The 27,516-nt window shown below is 45.4% G+C and overlaps 1 protein-coding gene across 1 annotated transcript in view; it reads left to right on the plus strand.

Annotated features, from left to right (window-relative positions):
- Positions 1–1,386: 1,386 nt before the first annotated feature.
- The window catches only part of LOC129858927 (cytoplasmic protein NCK1-like), a 99,144-nt gene continuing 73,014 nt past the window's right edge, over positions 1,387–27,516 (plus strand). Inside the window, exon 1 of the mRNA XM_055928167.1 lies at positions 1,387–1,629. The gene's annotated coding sequence lies outside the window, so the exon portion shown is untranslated. The remainder of the gene's footprint in view (positions 1,630–27,516) is intronic.

Genomic DNA, 27,516 nt, shown 5'->3' on the forward strand with positions numbered 1-27,516 from the left:
AGAGACGTTGAGGGTATATATATACTTTCTACAGGTTCCCCATTAGTAAATGTCCCACAGGAAACACTGACCAAAAACGTTGTTTCCTATCTTGTCACACTTTGCGGTGTCGCCACGGCCTCGACAATAGGCATACACTGTCACACAACCTACATAAATAGATCTGAAATAAACGTGTAAATATTGATTTGGAAATGGGTTTCTAAATGCCTCAGGAGGTAAAGGGAAGTGCACCAATCCGTTTCCAAATAGCACAGGTATACAGACAAACGTATCAAACAAATGTGTAGAATAAATAACCATTGCAGAAATACAACAAAGACCAGTCGGCCCAGCACTCCAAGATTACCATAGACATACTAGTATTGTCTGGTCAAGACAGGACCATAGAATGCCATGGTGGTAAAATAATCCCCTTTTCTACAGCAGTAACCCACTATTAGACTTCTAGTTGGACAACCTGCCAATTATAGTGATTGATACATTAATCATTGATTGATTTATTTCAGAGAAATAATGCTGTTGATTTAAAATACGAGGCTAATATATGCTGGTAATACACTTAGCCTTACCTTACCGTGGTGGAAAAAGTACCCGATTGTCGTACCTAAGTAAAAGTAAAGATCTCTTATTAGAAAATGACTCAAGTAAAAGGGAAAGTCACCCAGTAAAATACCACTTGAGTAAAAGTATATTAATTACTTGGTTTAAATAAACGTAAGTATCAAAAGTAAATGTAATTACTCAAATATACTTAAGTATCAAAATAATATTATAAATAGTTTCAATTCTTATATTAAGATGGCACGATTTATTTTATTGTATTTTATTTATAGATAGTCAGGGGCACACTCCAACACTCAGACAAACTAAGCATTTGTGTTTGGCAAGTCCGTCAGATCAGAGGTAGTAGGAATGACCAAGGATAATAAGTGTATGAATTAGACCATTTTCCTGTCCTGATAAGCATTAAAAATGTAATGAGTACTTTTGGGTGTCAGGGAAAATGTATGGAGTAAAAAAACTGTAATGAAACAGGCAGGGAGCAGGCCTCGAACCCTCGACCTTCTAGCCCGAAGTCCAGCGCGCTAAATGCATGCAGTACATTATTATAACATTATAAGTTACAGTACATTTCTTTAGGAATGTAGTGCAGTAAAAAAAAATAAAAAAAATACAGATACTTAACATGTATTTACTTAATTGTACGTCTCACCACTTTCTATATGAGAGCACATATGGAAATACAAATACACATTTGTCTCATGGAAAAATAAACATTTCATATCAGTGGGATTGTTGCGGCGGACCGGTTTGATTGACACTGACATCGTCCAATAAAAATACGAAGTTTCCCCTTAGACAACCAATAGGAGTGGTGCATCGTGAAGAGCGTGAACATCTCCAAGAGCTGGCGCTGTGCGGCTCGAACTATGTCGTGCTGGAAACTAGAAGGCTAGCTAGCTAGCTATTTCCAAAAAGGCATATGATAACAGCCAGCTAGCTAGGTGTTGGTCCTATCTAGTCACCATCCATCTACACCGGCGTTTCAAATCCCCCTTTTCAGTATAATATGGTGATTTCATCAAGCAAAAACGGACAGTTCCGGCCTATCAGCTAAATTCACAGGTAAGAAGACCAGCGGGATCTGTGATGTTCATTATGCCAGCATTTTAATTAGCTTTGCCAACTAGCCTGTTGTCGGCTAACGGTAGCTAGATAGGTATGTTGGCTACACTTCTCTGACCTAAAATCTGGAATAGGGGCACGGCCTGACAATAAAATACACTCCTATTTAACGTTGTAGCTACATGTTGAGAAATAGTATATTGATTAGCCACACATCAACGCTTACTTCACAAGCCAACTAACTGGCTAACGTTAGATTACTAATGTTAGTGTTAGCCACCTAGCTAGCAGTCTAGCCAAAGTGTCAACTAACTTGGCTGGCTTTGATTGTTCTGTCTCACGGATTCAGTTTTATGCGATACCCTCAATTAGAAGACGATAAAATTATTATTTTTGATCAGAACCGGTCATAATTGGGGCTGTTGTCTTACATTTTGTCAAGGCATTTTAAACTTGGAATGCTTATTAGTTAACTTAGTTAACCAGCCAACCTAACCAGATTTCCATAGCCGTTTGCCACTTAGAGGCACCCGTGAACCGTTACTATCGAGAGTAATCTGACTGATCTTTAGTGCCCCTATCAAGAGCAAGCTAGCCAACTGATCTTTCACTCACGACTGTGGAAAACCATTGATTGTCATCTGTACCTTGCCATATTTTCCAGACGACCTAGCTAGTTAACCCAACCAAGCTGAGTTAGCTTTACAGTCTGGCACGTTACCTGTGTTTTTAGCTCTTTCAACTCTAGGCAACCAACATGTTATCAAAACGTATCTTTTTGACAGAACGGGTTGGATCAAAGACAGTGTTTTTAAATGCAGAAGTCATCACTAAAATAGTTCCTCTTTATCAAAAGAGTATGTATGTATGCCCATCACAATGCCATACATGGGTTATGTACCATGTTTGTCTTGTCAGAGGGAACTCCTGGACTAGAACAGAATGTATTACATGCTCATAGTGAATATGCATGGTGCCAATGCCAAGCAACTATTGTCCTTGCCACCGCAAGACAAATCAGAGCATCTGCGCATGCAATTGAACGTCACTAGCCGAAACCGCTATCTTCTGAGGGGGTTTGATTAATCCCGCCCGGGCCCCTGTAATGGCGTGTTCTGCTTCGGCTGAAAGCTGATTTTATTCGATTTGGGAGTGGGCTGCTTCCCGGTCGTGAGCTAAGTTCCCCGTTCAAAGCCCACGGCGAAGTCTACTCAAAAGAAAAGTTTTGTAATTAATCACGTGTAGTAATTAGTAGCTTTAGGTGTTTTCCCATGCAAAAAGGATTGTTTTTGATTAAAAACGCTTTTATCAGAAAATTCAAACTGTTTTATTTGATAGAAAACAGATGATGTATGTGTCTGGACGATGCACCATTCTACCTCGTTGACAACATGACCAACCGGCACACATCGGGGTTCTATATGAGATGGGGCTCCTCAGCGTTCGTCCTTTTCACGTAACGGGCCTATGCTTGGTGCCCCACGGTTCAGCATAATCGAATCCGCCCATAGTCCAGTCATACCACAACACTGTGAACCGCGGCACATTGAAGCATATGATCGGTCTAGTTGTGTAAGGGATCAAGGGGATTTGATGCGCGTTTTTAAAGAAACGCCTCAAGATTAGAGTGGAGCTGAATGGAGAGGGAACGTTCTCCGCTGAGGTTATACAACTGTAAAAAGAGTAGCACGGTTTTATGTACAATATTGTCAACAACATTAGGTTGCTGTAAAACTCGTTCCTATTGCAGAATGCAGCCTTTTGACAACATAACATTAATTTAATTCACACATGTATTAGTCCCCTTCTTTGGTGATTGTCATTGAGGCTTTGACAACGAAAAGGGAGCAGGCGGACCTATAGCATGTTTTAGCGGGGAAGTTTTGGTAAGGTGGCCTGATTTTTAACTATGAAAATAATTTGGTCAAACATTGGGGATCCAGAAGTGGCATTTTTGACATTTTATTATTGTGGAGATGGTAGGGGGAATCACAACTCATAAATGCATCACATTTTTTATTATCTGTAAAGTAAGTTGTTGGCAGATATCTTAAACTAATAGGCATAATATTACCTGAGTAATGATATTCATTAGATTTTTCTTTAAAGTTGGGTGATTTTGAGACAGTAATTGTTATAAACGAGAACATTTTCCAACACTCAGCACTTGGGAAACAGATACCCTCCTGGACTGCCTGCAGGATTTTCTTCCAGCCCTGTTTTTAAAGAGAGTTCACCCAAAATACTACATGTTTGTGGCCTTACCTTGAAAGCACTCTATGGACAAGGGGACTGCAATCTGATTTGGTTACTCACGACCATCAACCATTAATATAAACTTTTCCTGTGCAGATGGTGGTAACATTTCCCAGCACGTGTCGCAGAGAACTTTCCACCTGAGAACCGGGATCAATCCCTGCTTCCAGCCTGCCCACTGTTCCCCCATTTGCCTATCTCCCCATATAATGTCATTACTGTCTGAATAAGGTGTCAAACAACCTAAATAACAAAAGAATAAACAATTAGCATACTTAAAATATAATCTGCCAAAAAATCTCAACAAATTTGTTGAATTTTACTTTTAATGTTCAAAGTATCCTGAATACACTTGGGCCCAGTTTCCTGTTAGAATTTAGAATTTAGGCTTAGAAGTGTTTTTAACGAAGCATCTTTCCTCCAATGGCCGACGATGTAACACTTCACAAAACACTGAATGCAACCACTGCTCTCGGATCTGCTTTTTCCCTTTCCAATCTGACCTTAACAGTTTAGAATTATTCCACAATACTGACGACAGATCAGCTCCTAGAGCGATATTATCACCTATGGCTAGAAATATTGAGGCGGCTTATAATAATGCACTAAAGGGCAAAACAGCATCTATATACCTGGCTTAAAGAGAAGGAATATAATATCTATTGTTTACAGGAAACTCAACAATTTTAGATGAAGTTGTGTTGAAAACAGACTGGGGGGGTGAAATATACTTCTCCCATGGGCAAAGAAACTCACAAGGTGTGGTGATATTAATTAACAGTAATTTAGATCCGAATGTTCAAATTGTACAAACAGATCCTCAAAGTAGATGGAGGATTTTAAATATGTTATTGGGCCATAAACAGATATGGCTTATTAACCTATACGGTCCAAATAATGATGATCCAAGCTTCTTTGAAAATATAATAAATTATCAACCCTACAAGCAACACTAGACTATTATTATGGTGGGAGATTATAATGCTGAAGGAAATCACACTACAAACTATCACCCTCAGGCACTTAACTTCTCTAGGGTAGGGGGCAGTATTTTCACGTCCGGATGAAAAGCGTGTCCAGAGTGAACTGCCTGCTACTCAGGCCCAGGTGCTGGGATATGCATATTATTAGTAGATTTTGATAGAAAACACTCTGAAGTTTCTAAAACTGTTTGAATGATGTCTGTGAGTATAACAGAACTCATATGGCAGGCAAAAACCTGAGAAAAAATCCAACCAGGAAGTGGGAAATCTGAGGTTTGTAGTTTTTCAACTCATTGCTTATCCAAGATACAGTGGAAATTGGGTCATGTTGCACTTCCTAAGGCTTCCACTAGATGTCAACAGTCTTTAGAACCTTGTTTGAGGCTTCTACTGTGAAGTGGGGGCGAATGAGAGGGGAATGAGTGTGAGGTCTGCCAGAGAGCCATGAGCTGACCATGCGCGTTCATGTGAGTTAGCTTGCGTTCCATTGCATTTTTGAAGACAAAGGAATTGTCCAGTTGGAACATCATTGAAGATTTATGTTAAAAACATCCTAAAGATTGATTCTATACATCGTTTGACATGTTTCTACGGACTATAACGGAACTTTTTGACTTTTCGTCTGCACCTAGTGATCGCGCGTCATGAATTTTGATTACTGGGCTAAACGCGCGAACAGCAAGGAGGTATTTGGACATAAATGATGGATTTCATCGAACAAAACAAACATTTATTGTGGAACTGGGATTCCTGGGAGTGCATTCTGATGAAGATCATCAAAGGTAAGTGAATATTTATAATGCTATTTTGACATCTGTTGACTCCACAACATGGCGGATATCTGTTTGCGGTGTGTTGGTCTCTGAGCGCTGTACTCAGATTATTGCATGATGTGCTTTTTCCGTAAAGTTTTTTTGAAATCTGCGGTTGCATTAAGGAGAAGTGGATCTAAAATATCATGCATAACAGTTGTATCTTTTAGCAATGTTTATTATGAGTATTTCTGTAAATTGATGTTTTGGAACTATTGAACATAACGCGCCAATGTAAACTCAGATTTTTAGATATAAATATGAACTTTACTGAACAAAACATACATGTATTGTGTAACATGAAGTCCTATGAGTGTCATCTGATGAAGATCATCAAAGGTTAGTGATTAATTTAATCTCTATTTCTGCTTTTTGTGAATCCTCTCTGGCTGGAAAAATGGCTGTGTTTTTCTGTGACTTGGCTCTGACCTAACATAATCGTTTGGTGTGCTTTCGTCGCCGATTTTTGAAATCGGACACTGTGGCTGGATTTACAACAAGTGTATCTTTAAAATGGTGTAAAATACTTGTATGTTTGAGGAATTTTAGTTATGGGATTTCTGTTGTTTTGAATTTGGCGCCCTGCAGTTTCACTGGCTGTTGACGAGGTGGGACGCTACCGTCTCACATACCCTAGAGTGGTTAAGGAAATCACAAATGTCATGGATATATTAGAACTAGTGGATATATGGAGGTTTAATATCCTGACCTAGTGAGATATACATGGAGGAGGTTTAATATCCTGACCTAGTGAGATATACATGGAGGAGGTTTAATATCCTGACCTCGTGAGATATACATGGAGGAGGTTTAATATCCTGACCTAGTGAGATATACATGGAGGAGGTTTAATATCCTGACCTAGTGAGATATACATGAAGGAGGTTTAATATCCTGACCTAGTGAGATATACATGGAGGAGGTTTAATATCCTGACCTAGTGAGATATACATGGAGGTTTAATATCCTGACCTAGTGAGATATACATGGAGGAGGTTTAATATCCTGACCTAGTGAGATATACATGGAGGAGGTTTAATATCCTGACCTAGTGAGATATACATGGAGGAGGTTTAATATCCTGACCTACCGAGATATACATGGTGGAGGTTTAATATCCTGACCTAGTGAGATATACATGGAGGAGGTTTAATATCCTGACCTAGTGAGATATACATGGAGGAGGTTTAATATCCTGACCTCGTGAGATATACATGGTGGAGGTTTAATATCCTGACCTAGTGAGATATACATGGAGGAGGTTTAATATCCTGACCTAGTGAGATATACATGGAGAAGGTTTAATATCCTGACCTACTGAGATATACATGGTGGAGGTTTAATATCCTGACCTACTGAGATATACATGGTGGAGGTTTAATATCCTGACCTAGTGAGTTATACATGGAGGTTTAATATCCTGACCTAGTGAGTTATACATGGAGGTTTAATATCCTGACCTAGTGAGATATACATGGAGGAGGTTTAATACCCTGACCTAGTGAGTTATACATGGAGGTTTAATATCCTGACCTAGTGAGATATACATGGAGGAGGTTTAATATCCTGACCTAGTGAGATATACATGGAGGAGGTTTAATATCCTGACCTAGTGAGATATACATGGAGGAGGTTTAATATCCTGACCTAGTGAGATATACATGGAGGAGGTTTAATATCCTGACCTAGTGAGATATACATGGAGGAGGTTTAATATCCTGACCTAGTGAGATATACATGGAGGAGGTTTAATACCCTGACCTAGTGAGATGTACAGTCGTCTTGACTACTTTCTTATGTCATTCTCTCTGGCACCAATAAGTTAGTGTTGATAGGGGATAGAATGTGGTCAGACCATCAGATAATTGGCATATATATTACTCTACTACTAAATTTAATCAAAGCTTATTGGATGATAACTTGTTGTTTAAGTAGGACAGGAATTTCTAACCATTTTGAAGACATGAGAACAGCAGATCCTTTATTGTACGGGACACTTTTAAATGGGCCTTTTAGAGGCCATGCATTTCACCACTCGGCTCTAAAACAAAAGCAATTTAGATCAAAAGAGTCCATATTAACAAAGGAAATACAATGTCTAACAGATAGATAACAATAAAAACGGTACCATAGAGGCACAGAATAAGTTAGAGGAAAAACAAAAAGAAATGGAGGAAACTTATTCCAGAAAGATCCAGTGTAATATATTAGAAGAATAAAGAGAAGTGGATGGAATGTGGGTGAAAATGCACCAAATTATATAAATAAAATAAAAAAATCAGAAATACAACTGAAAATAATGTACTAAAACTTCTTACAAATGACGGAATCACCCATGACTCACCAAGTTATATTTTGAGTCAGTCTCCTCCATGGCGGTATACCACCCATGATTCACCAAGTTACATTTTGAGTCAGTCTCCTCCATGGCAGTATACCACCCATGATTCACCAAGTTATATTTTGAAAGGGGAAGTAAAGTGCTTTGATCATAGTTTTATGTTTCAGTCTCCTCCATGGCGGTATACCAAACTCCAGGCTAGATGGTATACCAGTGGAGGTATACCAAACTCCAGGGCTAGATGGCATACCAGTGGAGGTATACCAAACTCCAGGGCATACCAGTGGAGGTATACCAAACTCCAGGGCTGGATGGCATACCAGTGGAGGTATACCAAACTCCAGGGCTGGATGGCATACCAGTGGAGGTATACCAAACTCCAGGGCTGGATGGCATACCAGTGGAGGTATACCAAACTCCAGGGCTAGATGGCATACCAGAGGAGGTATACCAAACTCCAGGGCTGGATGGTATACCAAACTCCAGGGCTAGATGGCATACCAGTGGAGGTATACCAAACTCCAGGGCTAGATGGCATACCAGTGGAGGCATACCAAACTCCAGGGCTGGGTGGCATACCAGTGGAGGCATACCAAACTCCAGGGCTGGGTGGCATACCAGTGGAGGTATACCAAACTCCAGGACTGGATGGTATACCAGAGGAGGTATACCAAACTCCAGGGCTGGATGACACACCAGTGGAGGCATACCAAACTCCAGGGCTGGATGACATACCAGTGGAGGTATACCAAACTCCAGGGCTAGATGGTATACCAGTGGAGGTATACCAAACTCCAGGGCTAGATGGTATACCAGTGGAGGTATACCAAACTCCAGGGCTGGATGGTATACCAGTGGAGGTATACCAAACTCCAGGGCTGGATGGTATACCAGTGGAGGTATACTAAACTTGTTTTGACGTACTCAGAGGACGTTATTAGCATGTCTTATCCACTCTTATATAAACAGTAGATGAAATCAGACCTTGTTGAGTGTCTGATCATTATTACTGAAACAGGATCCAAGTGGTAAATATAAAGATCCAGTCTGTTGAAAATATGGAGTCCTCTGAGCGCATAGAATGAACAAAATATTGTGTGGATATTATTTATTCAGGTCAGACATGCTTTTTACACGGGTGATACATTGGAGATGATATAAGATTAGTACTGGAAACAGTAGAACACTATGAAGAACCTGGGAAACCAGCTCTGCCCTTCATAGCTGACTAACCTGGGAAACCAGCTCTGCCCTTCATAGCTGACTAACCTGGGAAACCAGCCCTGGTATCATAGCTGACTAACCTGGGAAACCAGCCCTGGTATCATAGCTGACTAACCTGGGAAACCAGCTCTGCCCTTCATAGCTGACTAACCTGGGAAACCAGCCCTGGTATCATAGCTGACTAACCTGGGAAACCAGCTCTGCTCTTCATAGCTGACTAACCTGGGAAACCAGCCCTGGTATCATAGCTGACTAACCTGGGAAACCAGCTCTGCTCTTCATAGCTGACTAACCTGGGAAACCAGCCCTGGTATCATAGCTGACTAACCTGGGAAACCAGCCCTGGTATCATAGCTGACTAACCTGGGAAACCAGCTCTGCCCTTCATAGCTGACTAACCTGGGAAACCAGCTCTGCCCTTCATAGCTGACTAACCTGGGAAACCAGCTCTGCCCTTCATAGCTGACTAACCTGGGAAACCAGCTCTGCTCTTCATAGCTGACTAACCTGGGAAACCAGCTCTGCTCTTCATAGCTGACTAACCTGGGAAACCAGCTCTGCCCTTCATAGCTGACTAACCTGGGAAACCAGCCCTGGTATCATAGCTGACTAACCTGGGAAACCAGCTCTGCCCTTCATAGCTGACTAACCTGGGAAACCAGCTCTGCCCTTCATAGCTGACTAACCTGGGAAACCAGCCCTGGTATCATAGCTGACTAACCTGGGAAACCAGCTCTGCTCTTCATAGCTGACTAACCTGGGAAACCAGCCCTGGTATCATAGCTGACTAACCTGGGAAACCAGCTCTGCTCTTCATAGCTGACTAACCTGGGAAACCAGCTCTGCCCTTCATAGCTGACTAACCTGGGAAACCAGCTCTGCCCTTCATAGCTGACTAACCTGGGAAACCAGCCCTGGTATCATAGCTGACTAACCTGGGAAACCAGCTCTGCTCTTCATAGCTGACTAACCTGGGAAACCAGCCCTGGTATCATAGCTGACTAACCTGGGAAACCAGCTCTGGTATCATAGCTGACTAACCTGGGAAACCAGCCCTGGTATCATAGCTGACTAACCTGGGAAACCAGCTCTGGTATCATAGCTGACTAACCTGGGAAACCAGCTCTGCCCTTCATAGCTGACTAACCTGGGAAACCAGCTCTGGTCTTCATAGCTGACTAACCTGGGAAACCAGCTCTGGTATCATAGCTGACTAACCTGGGAAACCAGCCCTGGTATCATAGCTGACTAACCTGGGAAACCAGCTCTGGTATCATAGCTGACTAACCTGGGAAACCAGCTCTGCCCTTCATAGCTGACTAACCTGGGAAACCAGCTCTGGTATCATAGCTGACTAACCTGGGAAACCAGCCCTGGTATCATAGCTGACTAACCTGGGAAACCAGCTCTGCCCTTCATAGCTGACTAACCTGGGAAACCAGCCCTGGTATCATAGCTGACTAACCTGGGAAACCAGCTCTGGTATCATAGCTGACTAACCTGGGAAACCAGCCCTGGTATCATAGCTGACTAACCTGGGAAACCAGCCCTGGTATCATAGCTGACTAACCTGGGAAACCAGCTCTGGTATCATAGCTGACTAACCTGGGAAACCAGCCCTGGTATCATAGCTGACTAACCTGGGAAACCAGCCCTGGTATCATAGCTGACTAACCTGGGAAACCAGCCCTGGTATCATAGCTGACTAACCTGGGAAACCAGCCCTGGTATCATAGCTGTCTAACCTGGGAAACCAGCTCTGCCCTTCATAGCTGACTAACCTGGGAAACCAGCCCTGGTATCATAGCTGACTAACCTGGGAAACCAGCTCTGGTATCATAGCTGACTAACCTGGGAAACCAGCCCTGGTATCATAGCTGACTAACCTGGGAAACCAGCTCTTCCCTTCATAGCTGACTAACCTGGGAAACCAGCCCTGGTATCATAGCTGACTAACCTGGGAAACCAGCTCTGCTCTTCATAGCTGACTAACCTGGGAAACCAGCCCTGGTATCATAGCTGACTAACCTGGGAAACCAGCTCTGCTCTTCATAGCTGACTAACCTGGGAAACCAGCCCTGGTATCATAGCTGACTAACCTGGGAAACCAGCCCTGGTATCATAGCTGACTAACCTGGGAAACCAGCTCTGCCCTTCATAGCTGACTAACCTGGGAAACCAGCTCTGCCCTTCATAGCTGACTAACCTGGGAAACCAGCCCTGGTATCATAGCTGACTAACCTGGGAAACCAGCTCTGCTCTTCATAGCTGACTAACCTGGGAAACCAGCTCTGCCCTTCATAGCTGACTAACCTGGGAAACCAGCTCTGCCCTTCATAGCTGACTAACCTGGGAAACCAGCTCTGCCCTTCATAGCTGACTAACCTGGGAAACCAGCTCTGCTCTTCATAGCTGACTAACCTGGGAAACCAGCTCTGCCCTTCATAGCTGACTAACCTGGGAAACCAGCTCTGCTCTTCATAGCTGACTAACCTGGGAAACCAGCCCTGGTATCATAGCTGACTAACCTGGGAAACCAGCCCTGGTATCATAGCTGACTAACCTGGGAAACCAGCCCTGGTATCATAGCTGACTAACCTGGGAAACCAGCCCTGGTATCATAGCTGACTAACCTGGGAAACCAGCTCTGCCCTTCATAGCTGACTAACCTGGGAAACCAGCCCTGGTATCATAGCTGACTAACCTGGGAAACCAGCTCTGCCCTTCATAGCTGTCTAACCTGGGAAACCAGCCCTGGTATCATAGCTGACTAACCTGGGAAACCAGCTCTGCCCTTCATAGCTGACTAACCTGGGAAACCAGCCCTGGTATCATAGCTGACTAACCTGGGAAACCAGCTCTGGTAGCATAGCTGACTAACCTGGGAAACCAGCCCTGGTATCATAGCTGACTAACCTGGGAAACCAGCTCTGCTCTTCATAGCTGACTAACCTGGGAAACCAGGCCTGGTATCATAGCTGACTAACCTGGGAAACCAGCTCTGCCCTTCATAGCTGACTAACCTGGGAAACCAGCTCTGCCCTTCATAGCTGTCTAACCTGGGAAACCAGCCCTGGTATCATAGCTGACTAACCTGGGAAACCAGCCCTGGTATCATAGCTGACTAACCTGGGAAACCAGGCCTGGTATCATAGCTGACTAACCTGGGAAACCAGCTCTGCCCTTCATAGCTGACTAACCTGGGAAACCAGCTCTGCCCTTCATAGCTGACTAACCTGGGAAACCAGCTCTGCTCTTCATAGCTGACTAACCTGGGAAACCAGCTCTGCCCTTCATAGCTGACTAACCTGGGAAACCAGCTCTGCCCTTCATAGCTGACTAACCTGGGAAACCAGCTCTGGTATCATAGCTGACTAACCTGGGAAACCAGCCCTGGTATCATAGCTGACTAACCTGGGAAACCAGCTCTGCCCTTCATAGCTGACTAACCTGGGAAACCAGCTCTGGTATCATAGCTGACTAACCTGGGAAACCAGCTCTGCCCTTCATAGCTGACTAACCTGGGAAACCAGCTCTGCCCTTCATAGCTGACTAACCTGGGAAACCAGCCCTGGTATCATAGCTGACTAACCTGGGAAACCAGCTCTGCTCTTCATAGCTGACTAACCTGGGAAACCAGCCCTGGTATCATAGCTGACTAACCTGGGAAACCAGCTCTGCCCTTCATAGCTGACTAACCTGGGAAACCAGCCCTGGTATCATAGCTGACTAACCTGGGAAACCAGCTCTGCCCTTCATAGCTGACTAACCTGGGAAACCAGCTCTGCCCTTCATAGCTGACTAACCTGGGAAACCAGCTCTGCTCTTCATAGCTGACTAACCTGGGAAACCAGCTCTGCTCTTCATAGCTGACTAACCTGGGAAACCAGCTCTGCTCTTCATAGCTGACTAACCTGGGAAACCAGCTCTGCCCTTCATAGCTGACTAACCTGGGAAACCAGCTCTGCTCTTCATAGCTGACTAACCTGGGAAACCAGCCCTGGTATCATAGCTGACTAACCTGGGAAACCAGCTCTGCTCTTCATAGCTGACTAACCTGGGAAACCAGCCCTGGTATCATAGCTGACTAACCTGGGAAACCAGCTCTGCCCTTCATAGCTGTCTAACCTGGGAAACCAGCCCTGGTATCATAGCTGACTAACCTGGGAAACCAGCTCTGCTCTTCATAGCTGACTAACCTGGGAAACCAGCTCTGCTCTTCATAGCTGACTAACCTGGGAAACCAGCTCTGCCCTTCATAGCTGACTAACCTGGGAAACCAGCTCTGCTCTTCATAGCTGACTAACCTGGGAAACCAGCTCTGCCCTTCATAGCTGACTAACCTGGGAAACCAGCTCTGCTCTTCATAGCTGACTAACCTGGGAAACCAGCTCTGCCCTTCATAGCTGACTAACCTGGGAAACCAGCTCTGCTCTTCATAGCTGACTAACCTGGGAAACCAGCCCTGGTATCATAGCTGACTAACCTGGGAAACCAGCTCTGCTCTTCATAGCTGACTAACCTGGGAAACCAGCCCTGGTATCATAGCTGACTAACCTGGGAAACCAGCTCTGCCCTTCATAGCTGACTAACCTGGGAAACCAGCCCTGGTATCATAGCTGACTAACCTGGGAAACCAGCTCTGCTCTTCATAGCTGACTAACCTGGGAAACCAGCTCTGCTCTTCATAGCTGACTAACCTGGGAAACCAGCCCTGGTATCATAGCTGACTAACCTGGGAAACCAGCTCTGCTCTTCATAGCTGACTAACCTGGGAAACCAGCCCTGGTATCATAGCTGACTAACCTGGGAAACCAGCTCTGCTCTTCATAGCTGACTAACCTGGGAAACCAGCCCTGGTATCATAGCTGACTAACCTGGGAAACCAGCTCTGCTCTTCATAGCTGACTAACCTGGGAAACCAGCTCTGCTCTTCATAGCTGACTAACCTGGGAAACCAGCCCTGGTATCATAGCTGACTAACCTGGGAAACCAGCTCTGCTCTTCATAGCTGACTAACCTGGGAAACCAGCCCTGGTATCATAGCTGACTAACCTGGGAAACCAGCCCTGGTATCATAGCTGACTAACCTGGGAAACCAGCTCTGCCCTTCATAGCTGTCTAACCTGGGAAACCAGCCCTGGTATCATAGCTGACTAACCTGGGAAACCAGCTCTGCTCTTCATAGCTGTCTAACCTGGGAAACCAGCTCTGGTATCATAGCTGACTAACCTGGGAAACCAGCTCTGCCCTTCATAGCTGTCTAACCTGGGAAACCAGCCCTGGTATCATAGCTGACTAACCTGGGAAACCAGCCCTGGTATCATAGCTGACTTTGAAAAGGCTTTTGATGAGTGATGCAACATTATGACGGGTTTTGCCGATACCGATATCTGATATATTTTCCTTGCTATAAAAAAACGATACTGATAACTGATATTTAACTTTTTAGCAGCCTTTTAAAATATTCTTGTACAGTTAAATAGTTAAAACACATAAATGGATGCTGCGGTCTGAGGCACTGCATCTCAGTGCAAGAGGTTGTCACTACAGTCCCTGGTTTGAATCCAGGCTGTATCACATCCGGCCGTGATTGGGAGTCCCACAGGGCGGTGCACAATAGGCCCAGCGTCGTCCGGGTTTGGCCTGGGGTAGGCCGTCATTGTAAATAAGAATTTGTTCTTAACTGAATTGCCTAGTTAAATAAAGGGTACACACCCACCACACTGACAAACTTTATTTTGTTGGTATTTACATCCCCATTACCAGTCAAACATAATCAAAACCTATTTCTTTCACTTACTTGCTGTGCTGTTTCGTTGTTCCTTTGTTCAGTCGTTTCATTCTCAACCAGGATTTCTATGGAATGTTGTTTGGGTCTTTGTGTGTCAGAAAAGATACATGTCAAATATCACTTTTTTTTGACCAGTCAACAAATATCACTTTTTTTGACCAATCAGGACCTGAATATGACTGCACGTCACATACAATTATTTTTATGTATTCATTATTTTATGTAGTTATTACACTATCACTCTCCTTTCATATGTCACAACGATTCATCGATACGTACGCTATGATGCTGGTAAAGTTGTCTCGCTCTCCTTTCATGTCACAACGATTCATCGATACGTACGCTATGATGCTGGTAAAGTTGTCTCGCTCTCCTTTCATGTCACAACGATTCATCGATACGTACGCTATGATGCTGGTAAAGTTGTCTCGCTCTCCTTTCATATGTCACAACGATTCATCGACACGTACGCTATGATGCTGGTAAAGTTGTCTCGCTCTCCTTTCATATGTCACAACGATTCATCGACACGTACGCTATGATGCTGGTAAAGTTGTCTCGCTCTCCTTTCATACGTCACAACGATTCATCGATACGTACGCTATGATGCTGTTAAAGTTGTCTCGCTCTCCTTTCATATGTCACAACAATTCATCGATACGTACGCTATGATGCTGGTAAAGTTGTCTCGCTCTCCTTTCATATGTCACAACAATTCATCGATACGTACGCTATGATGCTGGTAAAGTTGTCTCGCGCACCTCCAGTGCTGGTCATAAATAAAAGCTAGCTATGCAAACAATGTTCTCCCCCCAAAACAAAACAACAAGCTAACTATATAGCTAGGTGTCATCATCTAAAATAACCCTCGTTTTAAGACCGCTCTTATTTGATTAATGGTGGTCGGACCCATCTATGTGAAGCTAGCCACAATAAGAATTAGCCACAATGGTGGACATGGCGGTTAGCCTTCAAAATAAAAGTATGTCATTGACAGTGATGCAAATGAATACAAATAGTAGAATTATGCCATCATTGAATAGATCAGGCTAAACGAGGTTGGAATGTTAAACAATTATTGTCTTTTTTTTTTTTTTATATATTTGACAAATCTGTTAATCACAGAGGATGTATTATACTCCAGAGTTGCATTGGGGGGCATCCTTATTTCACTGTACAGTCTTACCCCATGGCATTGACCCACAATCCATAGCTATCAGTCTCTACTCAGGGACACCCAGAGAACATTAACGTAGCTCTGATTGCGAGACTCTGAAACAACTGAGCTACATTTATTGGGGCTCATGCTAGCTAGCTACGCCCGAAGTTGCGGTCCAACAAATAATGCCTTGTTACCCACGCGGTATTGTAAACACATCGTTCGTGGCCGGTGTTTGCTTGTTTGCAGACTTGTTTTGTACAGCTGTGACAGTGCTACTGATAGTGGTGGTGGCGCTTGGCAGAACACACAACATTCTATAATAGAACTGTGTTATTTGACTTGTCAAAGTAAAAGCTTATTTAACGCGTCAAATAGTGTTATGACGTGTATCTTTTTTGACACGCAAAGACCCAAACTGCGTTCCATAGTATGTCGTGAAGCTAATAGCAGTGACACTATTACTGTGTAACTCCGGTAGGGCAACATCTGAATAATAGCGCACTTGGTAGTGTGTACCGGTGCTCAACCAGTTGGCGAAACCCAACATCACCCACGACAGAGAACCATTGATCGTCAAGGGCAATCAATTCCATTTTCTTGGTGTTAATGGATTTCGCCTTTGAGTTGTCTCGCTGAAATGTTCTGACTCTTTTAAATGACTGCTGGACTTGTTGACTGCTCGATCCACACAGCAGACATTGTGGGCTAGGTTATGAATGCTGTGTTGCAAGTGTAGCTCAACATTTTACGTGGCGTCATTACGTCACGTACTTACAGTTGAAGTCGGAAGTTTACATACACTTAGGTTGGAGTCATTAAACTCGTTTTTCAACCATTCCACAAATTTCTTGTTAACACTATAGTTTTGGCAAGTCAGTTAGGACATCTACTTCGTGCATGACACAAGTCATTTTTCCAACAATTGTTTACAGACAGATTATTTCACTTATAATTCACTGTATCACAATTCCAGTGGGTCAGAAGTTTACATACACTAAGTTGACTGTGCCTTTTAACAGCTTGGAAAATTCCAGAAAATGATGTCATGGCTTTAGAAGCTTCTGATAGGCTCATTGACATCATTTTAGGCAATTGGAGGTGTACCTGTGGATGCATTTCAAGGCCTACCTTTAAACTCAGTGCCTCTTTGCTTGACATCATGGGAAAATCGAAATAAATCAGCCAAGACCTCAATAGTACACAAGTATAAACACCATGGGACCACACAGCCGTCATACCGCTCAGGAAGGAGACACGTTCTGTCTTCTAGAGATGAACGTACTTTGGTTCGAAAAGTGCAAATCAATCCCAGAACAACAGCAAAGGACCTTGTGAAGATGCTGGAGGAAATAGGTACAGAAGTATCTATATCCACAGTAAAACGAGTCCTATATCGACATAACCTGAAAGGCCGCTCAGCAAGGAAGAAGCCACTGCTCCAAAACTGCCATTAAAAAAGCCAGACTACGGTTTACAACTGCACATGAGGACAAAATCGTACTTTTTGGAGAAATGTCCTCTGGTCTGATGAAACAAAAATATAACTGTTTGGCCATAATGACCATCGTTATGTTTGGAGGAAAAAGGGGGAGTCTTGCAAGCCGAAGAACACCATCCCAACCGTGAAGCACGGGGGTGGCAGCATCATGTTGTGGGGGTGCTTTGCTGCAGGAGGGACTGGTGCACTTCACAAAATAGATGGCATTATGGAGGGAGGAAAAGTATGTGGATATATTGAAGCAACATCTCAAGACATCAGTCAAGAAGATAAAGCTTGGTTGCAAATGGGTCTTCCAAATGGACAATGACCCCAAGCATACTTCCAAAGTTGTGGCAAAATGGCTTCAGGACAACAAAGTACAGGTATTGGAGTGGCCATCACAAAGCCCTGAACTCAATCCTGGAAAAGTGTGTTCGAGCAAGGAGGCCTACAAACCTGACTCAGTTACACCAGCTCTGTCAGGAGGAATGGGCCAAAATTCACCCAACTTATTGTGGGAAGCTTGTGAAAGGCTACCCGAAACACTTGACCCAAGTTAAACAACTTAAAGGCAATGCTAGCAAATACTAATTGAGTGTATGTAAACTTCTGACCCACTGGGAATGTGATGAAATAAATCATTCTCTCTACTATTATTCTGACATTTCACATTCTTAAAATAAAGTGGTGATCCTAACTGACCTAAGACGGGGAATCTTTACTAGGATTAAATGTCAGGAATTGTGAAACTGAGTTGAAATGTATTTGGCGAAGGTGTATGTAAACTTCAGACTTCAACTGTATATATATCATGCAATGTGTTTCTTTTATTCTTGAAGAAAATGGTCTATATAGAATGAGTTATTTTACTTCTACCTGTTGTCAACATAATGTAAAACATTAAGTAAATCCCAGTAGTTTTCCTGTGAATCTAGCTAATCTACTTTATTTTTGCAATGGGTATCGAGTATCGTTTCGGCATGGAGTATTTTGATAGTAAACCTTGTATTGAAGTAAATTCTGGTATGACGACAACACTACATCGAGTCGCTGTCAGTCAGTACTAGGGAACAGTTGGTTGTATTTGACAAATGATACTACAAAGTATGGATATCACAAACAAAGGCCATCCTTTAAACAGGACTAACAAAGGTACACAGCAAGTTTAAAAAAACAAGTACTTAACATTTTCCAAGTATCGACTGACAGCGACTCGATGTAGGTTAATTCTTCCCAGTCGTCGCCAGTCAACTCCATCGAGATATCGTGAAGTAGAGAAACGTCGCTATGCAAACTACTGCCATTTCGCTGTCTTGGTCGGAAAGTCGTTGTATCTGACTCTCCTTTTTGAAACCTTTTTCTTGAACAAGTCATCAGTCAAAATATATAGGCCTGTGAGTTTTTATTGTTGCGAAGATTAGCTGCCAGCAGGGTCACTTATCTTGTTCCAGACATTTTCCCCTGGATGAGTGTCTGCTAGATGTCTGGATGGAATGGAAATGTTGAGCGACTTCACTGCAGGTAGATTGTAAATCAATTAGAAATCCTATGTTTTCATAGTGGGATGGAAACCCAATGTCTGTAGTCTGCTGGCAACCCAATGTCTGTAGTCTGCTGGCAACCCAATGTCTGTAGTCTGCTGGCAACCCAATGTCTGTAGTCTGCTGGCAACCCAATGTCTGTAGTCTGCTCTGCTGGCAACCCAATGTCTGTAGTCTGCTCTGCTGGCAACCCAATGTCTGTAGTCTGCTCTGCTGGCAACCCAATGTCTGTAGTCTGCTCTGCTGGCAACCCAATGTCTGCTGGCTACCCAATGTCTGTAGTCTGCTGGCAACCCAATGTCTGTAGTCTGCTGGCAACCCAATGTCTGTAGTCTGCTGGCAACCCAATGTCTGTAGTCTGCTGGCAACCCAATGTCTGTAGTCTGCTCTGCTGGCAACCCAATGTCTGTAGTCTGCTGGCAACCCAATGTCTGTAGTCTGCTGGCAACCCAATGTCTGTAGTCTGCTGGCAACCCAATGTCTGTAGTCTGCTCTGCTGGCAACCCAATGTCTGTAGTCTGCTGGCAACCCAATGTCTGTAGTCTGCTGGCAACCCAATGTCTGTAGTCTGCTGGCAACCCAATGTCTGTAGTCTGCTCTGCTGGCAACCCAATGTCTGTATTCTGCTGGCAACCCAATGTCTGTAGTCTGCTGGCAACCCAATGTCTGTATTCTGCTGGCAACCCAATGTCTGTAGTCTGCTGGCAACCCAATGTCTGTAGTCTGCTGGCAACCCAATGTCTGTAGTCTGCTGGCAACCCAATGTCTGTAGTCTGCTGGCAACCCAATGTCTGTAGTCTGCTGGCAACCCAATGTCTGTAGTCTGCTGGCAACCCAATGTCTGTAGTCTGCTGGCAACCCAATGTCTGTAGTCTGCTGGCAACCCAATGTCTGTAGTCTGCTGGCAACCCAATGTCTGTAGTCTGCTGGCAACCCAATGTCTGTAGTCTGCTGGCAACCCAATGTCTGTAGTCTGCTGGCAACCCAATGTCTGTAGTCTGCTGGCAACCCAATGTCTGTAGTCTGCTGGCAACCCAATGTCTGTAGTCTGCTGGCAACCCAATGTCTGTAGTCTGCTCTGCTGGCAACCCAATGTCTGTAGTCTGCTCTGCTGGCAACCCAATGTCTGTAGTCTGCTGGCAACCCAATGTCTGTAGTCTGCTGGCAACCCAATGTCTGTAGTCTGCTGGCAACCCAATGTCTGTAGTCTGCTGGCAACCCAATGTCTGTAGTCTGCTGGCAACCCAATGTCTGTAGTCTGCTGGCAACCCAATGTCTGTAGTCTGCTGGCAACCCAATGTCTGTAGTCTGCTGGCAACCCAATGTCTGTAGTCTGCTGGCAACCCAATGTCTGTAGTCTGCTGGCAACCCAATGTCTGTAGTCTGCTGGCAACCCAATGTCTGTAGTCTGCTGGCAACCCAATGTCTGTAGTCTGCTGGCAACCCAATGTCTGTAGTCTGCTGGCAACCCAATGTCTGTAGTCTGCTGGCAACCCAATGTCTGTAGTCTGCTGGCAACCCAATGTCTGTAGTCTGCTGGCAACCCAATGTCTGTAGTCTGCTGGCAACCCAATGTCTGTAGTCTGCTGGCAACCCAATGTCTGTAGTCTGCTGGCAACCCAATGTCTGTAGTCTGCTGGCAACCCAATGTCTGTAGTCTGCTGGCAACCCAATGTCTGTAGTCTGCTGGCAACCCAATGTCTGTAGTCTGCTGGCAACCCAATGTCTGTAGTCTGCTGGCAACCCAATGTCTGTAGTCTGCTGGCAACCCAATGTCTGTAGTCTGCTGGCAACCCAATGTCTGTAGTCTGCTGGCAACCCAATGTCTGTAGTCTGCTGGCAACCCAATGTCTGTAGTCTGCTGGCAACCCAATGTCTGTAGTCTGCTGGCAACCCAATGTCTGTAGTCTGCTGGCAACCCAATGTCTGTAGTCTGCTCTGCTGGCAACCCAATGTCTGTAGTCTGCTCTGCTGGCAACCCAATGTCTGTAGTCTGCTGGCAACCCAATGTCTGTAGTCTGCTGGCAACCCAATGTCTGTATTCTGCTGGCAACCCAATGTCTGTAGTCTGCTGGCAACCCAATGTCTGTAGTCTGCTCTGCTGGCAACCCAATGTCTGTAGTCTGCTGGCAACCCAATGTCTGTAGTCTGCTTTGCTGGCAACCCAATGTCTGCTGGCTACCCAATGTCTGCTGGCTACCCAATGTCTGTAGTCTGCTGGCAACCCAATGTCTGCTGGCTACCCAATGTCTGCTGGCTACCCAATGTCTGTAGTCTGCTGGCATATTTCCCTTTCTGTTCTCACTGGAAAACATATATATGTGTGTGTGTGTGTGTGTGTGTGTGTGGGGGGCAGGGGGCAGGGGGCCTGTTGCAGCTGGTGAATATTGTACTTTCCCTCTTCAGTCTCAAATGAAGGTTTCATGGATGGGAAGAGGGAGACTGTATCCCAGTGTGCTGGGGGGGGGGGGGGATGGGGGGCTATAGCTGGCTAGGGGAAGGGGGTTGATGGGAGGGGGGGGGGTGGCTATAGCTGGCTAGGGGAAGGGGGTTGGGGGGGGGGGGGGGGGGGGCTATAGCTCGCTAGGGGAAGGGGGTTGATGGGAGGGGGGGGGCTATAGCTCGCTAGGGGAAGGGGGTTGATGGGAGGGGGGGGGTGGCTATAGCTGGCTAGGGGAAGGGGGTTGGGGGGGGGCTATAGCTGGCTAGGGGAAGGGGGTTGATGGGGGGGGGGGGGGGGCTATAGCTCGCTAGGGGAAGGGGGTTGATGGGAGGGGGGGGGGTGGCTATAGCTGGCTAGGGGAAGGGGGTTGGGGGGGGGCTATAGCTGGCTAGGGGAAGGGGGTTGATGGGGGGGGGGGGGGGGGCTATAGCTCGCTAGGGGAAGGGGGTTGATGGGAGGGGAGGGGCTATAGCTCGCTAGGGGAAGGGGGTTGAGGGGAGGGGGGGGGCTATAGCTCGCTAGGGAAGGGGGTTGAGGGGGGGGCTATAGCTCGTTAGGGGAAGGGGGTGGGGGGAAGGGAGGGGAGGGGGGGGCTATAGCTCGCTAGGGGAAGGGGTTGAGGGGAGGGGGGGCTATAGCTCGCTAGGGGAAGGGGGTGGAGGGGAGGGGGGGCTATAGCTCGCTAGGGAAGGGTGTTGAGGGGGGGGGGGGGATTATAGCTCGCTAGGGGAGGAGTGGGGGGCTATAGCTCGCTAGGGGAAGGGGGTTGAGGGGAGGGGGGGCTATAGCTCGCTAGGGAAGGGTGTCGAGGGGGGGGGGGGGGGGGGCTATAGCTCGCTAGGGGAGGAGTGGGGGGGACTATAGCTCGCTAGGGGAAGGGGGTTGAGGGGAGGGGGGGGCTATAGCTCGCTAGGGAAGGGTGTCGAGGGGGGGGGGGGGGGCTATAGCTCGCTAGAGGAGGAGTGGGGGGGCTATAGCTCGCTAGGGGAAGGGGGTTGAGGGGAGGAGGGGATATAGCTCGCTAGGGGAAGGGGGGGGAGGCTATAGCTCGCTGAGGGGGGGGGGGGGTATTGCTCGCTAGGGGAAGGGGGTTGAGTCCAGCTAGGCTATTTATCTAGGCTATTTATAAAGGGCCGTTTCCTTTAAGGCTAAAAGTCACCCCGGTCCATTGAGTGAGAGATTTACTGGACTGGCAATAACTGGCCACTGGGAGCCTCTAGCCCTGTGGAGAAGTCCTTTCCCCCTCCCGCTATGTGTCGCTCTCTCCCAGGCCCTTGCCTGCTCCCTGAGGCCTAAAGTGTGCAGCAACAGTTAGCAAGGGGGCCCCTTGCTCCACTTCCCAGCCCTCTTTCCAGAGCCATTTGGTGGAGTACAGGTCTTGACATTGCAGTGATGTGGCTTTATTTACTTAATGTGTGTCTCATTCACAAGCCCTGCATCCTGCCTCGTGCTGTGCTGCACAGCTCTGCCTAGAGGGCCAGGCTAGCTAGCATTAGCCACATTGTACAGACTAGTTTTAACCTGAAACCGTATCAAAAACAGACCCTACAAAGTGGTGACTAGCCTAATAGGTGACTGGCAGAGTCCTGGAGGTGACTGGCGGAGTCCTGGAGGTGACTGGCAGAGTCCTGGAGGTGACTGGCAGAGTCCTGGAGGTGACTGGCAGAGTCCTGGAGGTGACTGGCAGAGTCCTGGAGGTGACTGGCAGAGTCCTGGAGGTGACTGGCAGAGTCCTGGAGGTGACTGGCAGAGTCCTGGAGGTGACTGGCAGAGTCCTGGAGGTGACTGGCAGAGTCCTGGAGGTGACTGGCAGAGTCCTGGAGGTGACTGGCAGAGTCCTGGAGGTGACTGGCAGAGTCCTGGAGGTGACTGGCAGAGTCCTGGAGGTGACTGGCAGAGTCCTGGAGGTGACTGGCAGAGTCCTGGAGGTGACTGGCAGAGTCCTGGAGGTGACTGGCAGAGTCCTGGAGGTGACTGGCAGAGTCCTGGAGGTGACTGGCAGAGTCCTGGAGGTGACTGGCAGAGTCCTGGAGGTGACTGGCAGAGTCCTGGAGGTGACTGGCAGAGTCCTGGAGGTGACTGGCAGAGTCCTGGAGGTGACTAGCCTAATAGGTGACTGGCAGAGTCCTGGAGGTGACTGGCAGAGTCCTGGAGGTGACTGGCAGAGTCCTGGAGGTGACTGGCAGAGTCCTGGAGGTGACTGGCAGAGTCCTGGAGGTGACTGGCAGAGTCCTGGAGGTGACTGGCAGAGTCCTGGAGGTGACTGGCAGAGTCCTGGAGGTGACTGGCAGAGTCCTGGAGGTGACTGGCAGAGTCCTGGAGGTGACTGGCAGAGTCCTGGAGGTGACTGGCAGAGTCCTGGAGGTGACTAGCCTAATAGGTGACTGGCAGAGTCCTGGAGGTGACTAGCCTAATAGGTGACTGGCAGAGTCCTGGAGGTGACTGGCAGAGTCCTGGAGGTGACTGGCAGAGTCCTGGAGGTGACTGGCAGAGTCCTGGAGGTGACTGGCAGAGTCCTGGAGGTGACTAGCCTAATAGGTGACTGGCAGAGTCCTGGAGGTGACTGGCAGAGTCCTGGAGGTGACAAGGTGAAAAATATGTCACTGTGCCCTTGAGCAAGGAACTTAAACCCAATAGCGAAGGTGCATAAAGATGTAGATTGTGCTGATTTTATAGGTGCGCCATAGTTTAAGAACTCTGTAGATCGTGTTCCAAACGACGAGGTCATATCTGACTTCCTCCATCTTTATGCTCCTGGGGCGCTGGACAATGATAACCTTTGACCCCACTGCCTGCGTGTGTCTCGGGAGATGGGATTTACAAGAAACAGATGTGATAAAATATCTAATATAAGCACCCCTAAATAATAATAATTATTAGTTTGTAAGAGAATACCGGAAAGTATTAAGACCCTTAAATTTTTTTCAAATATTTTGTTACTTTACAGCCTTATTCTAAAATGGATTACATTTGTTTTTTTCCCCCCTCATCAAATCTACACACACTACCCCAAAACATGTTTTTAGAAATGTTTGTAAATGTATCAAAAATAAAAAGAGAAATTTCACATTTACAGAAGTATTCAGTCCTTTTACTCAGTACTTTGTTGAAGAACCTTCGGCAGTGATTACAGCCTTGAGTCTTCTTGGGTATGACGCTACAAACTAGGCACACCTGTATTTGGGGAGTTTCTCCCATTCTTCTCTGCAGATCCTCTCAAGCTCTGTCAGGTTGGATGGGGAGCGTCGCTGCACAGCTATTTTCAGGTCTCTCCAGAGATGTTTGATCGGGTTCATGTCCAGGCTCTGGCTGGGCCGCTCAAGGACATTCAGAGACTTGTCCCAAAGCCACTCCTGCGTTGTCTTGGCTGTGTGCTTAGGGTCGTTTTCCTCAGTCTCCTAGTCCCTTCCCGCTGAAAAACATCCTCACAACATGATGCTGCCACCACCATGCTTCAGCGTAGGGATAGTGCCAGGTTTCCTCCAGACGTGACGCTTTGCTTTCAGTCCAAGGAGTTCAATCTTTGTTTTATCAGACCAGAGAATCTTGTTTCTCATGGTCTGAGTTCTTTGGGTGTCTTTTGGCAAACTCCAGGCGGGATGTCATGTTCCTTTTACTGAGGAGTGCCTTCCATCTGGCTACTCAGTGCTGCAGAGATGGGAGAACCTTCCAGAAGGACAACCATCTCCACAGAGGAACTCTGGAGCTCTGTCAGTGACCATCGGGTTCTTGGTCACCTCCCTGACCAAGGCCCTTCTCGATTGCTCAGTTTGGCCAGGCAGCCAGCTCTAGGAAGAGTCTTGGTGGTTCCAAACTTCTTCCATTTGAGAATGATGGAGGCCACTGTGTTCTTGGGGACCTTCAATGCTGCTGAAATGTTTTGGTACCCTTCCCCAGATCTGTGCCTCAATACAATCCTGTCTCGGAGCGATATGGAGAATTCCTTCAACCTCATGGCTTGGTTTTTGCTCTGACATGCACTGTCAACTGTGGGACCTTATATAGACAGGTGTGTGCCTTTCCAAATCATGTCCAATCAATTGAATTTACCACAGGTGGACTCCAATCAAGTTGTAGAAACATCTCAAGGATGATCAATGGAAACAGGATGCACCTGAGCTCAATGTAGAGTCTCATAGCGAAGGGTCTGCATACTAATGTAAATAAACTTTTTAGATTAGGTGAAAGTTTTTCAAATGTATTAAAGTCCTTTTTTTCTTTGTCATTATGGGGTATTGTGTGTAGATTGAAAATAATTAGGGACCTATAAAATCATATTTTTATTCCTGATTCGGTTGATTCCCCCCAAAAAATTCAGTTCTCTGATTTGGTTTTTCCATGTTTCCGTTTTTCAGGTTTTCAAAATCAAACTACAAAATTGGACATTCTATTTGTTTCTTCTTCTTCTAATTCCGCAACGATGTTTAAACCAGGAAACCACCTTTCTGAGGTCTGGGGGAAATAATGTGTAGTTAACCTTTTCTAAATGCAACAACCAGCCAGAGACCTCGGTTAGGGATGCTCCTGGAGCGCTCGTGTGATGGCAGATTTCACAAAACAAAATGGCTACTGGATTGATGCAAATAATCATGATCTCCTTCTGCCAGGTAAACATTGGCTAATTGTAGTCTTTCCATCTCTATAAGAAGACGGTTATCATCATCGCCAATGGCTAAACCACACGAGGGAAAAGGCCAATTACTGATGTAGGTTGGTCATGTCTTTATGATTTAACTCAAATTTAATGCATTTTCTAATAAGTTCAATACATTTAGTTGATTTCCTACTAAGTTCAACATTTTTTGAATATTGTTGAATTCAGTTTTAATGTCTGGATTTCGTCATCGTTCTCCACAACACTGAATTCTATTTTTGTAAATGTGTTTTTTGTTTCAATCTATTAGTAATTTGTCCTAATTGTTTCTGCTATAGCTCCCCATCCTGTAAACTCCTTGTACCAGTCTGTTAGCTCTGGTTAGCTAACGGGCTCCAGTTTCCACAACAACTGACATTAGAGAGAACTGTTCTCTGTCTGGTAATATGTGTCTGAAAACCCCCTCTAGTCAAATGACAACTCTGCTGTATTAGGCAGTTCACATTTTTAGGAGTAAATTGAGCAATGGAGGGAAAAAATAATCTCACCACCATCTTACCTCACTTCTCTAATACGCTTGCCGGTCTCAATATTGCATAAGCTGATCTCCGTTCCACTTCCTCATTTCTGGTTCATGATATCTCTCTCTGGCTGACTGGTTTTACTATGGTTGCTCATGCATGTGGACACATGTCTGAACGCTCATTAATAACCATTACATTTACATTTAAGTCATTTAGCAGACGCTCTTATCCAGAGCGACTTACAAATTGGTGCATTCACCTTATGAAATCCAGTGGAACAACCAGGGGTTGGAACCATTTTTTCCCCCCGATTTTGTTTAGTTCTGAACAGAACCCACTTTTTTTTTTTTTTGTTTCATGCTACTTGTTCCGACCAGCAAAATAAAGTTCTGAACTGGTTCGGACCCTCAAATTAATTACTGGTTTATATTGTTCCCTTTTTTAACCTTTTTGAAATCAAGTTTTTCACATTTAGATAATTAAATTACCAATCAGTGCGGATAGAGCAAGCAAGCTAGTTGTTTAAATGCGTGATAGGCTACACTGTACATGTCGCAAGATTTGTCCGACTTTTTGCGGGTGGGGAGAGAGAGGGTTGAGGCACTGGGGCATCTTGTTATGAAATGGAAGTACACATAATTATACACTGCCCAAAAAAATAAAGGGAACACTTAAACAACACAATGTAGCTCCAAGTCAATTACACTTCTGTGAAATCAAACTGTCCACTTAG

Source organism: Salvelinus fontinalis, chromosome 7 (assembly GCF_029448725.1).
Source record: "Salvelinus fontinalis isolate EN_2023a chromosome 7, ASM2944872v1, whole genome shotgun sequence".
Lineage (NCBI taxonomy): Eukaryota > Metazoa > Chordata > Actinopteri > Salmoniformes > Salmonidae > Salvelinus > Salvelinus fontinalis.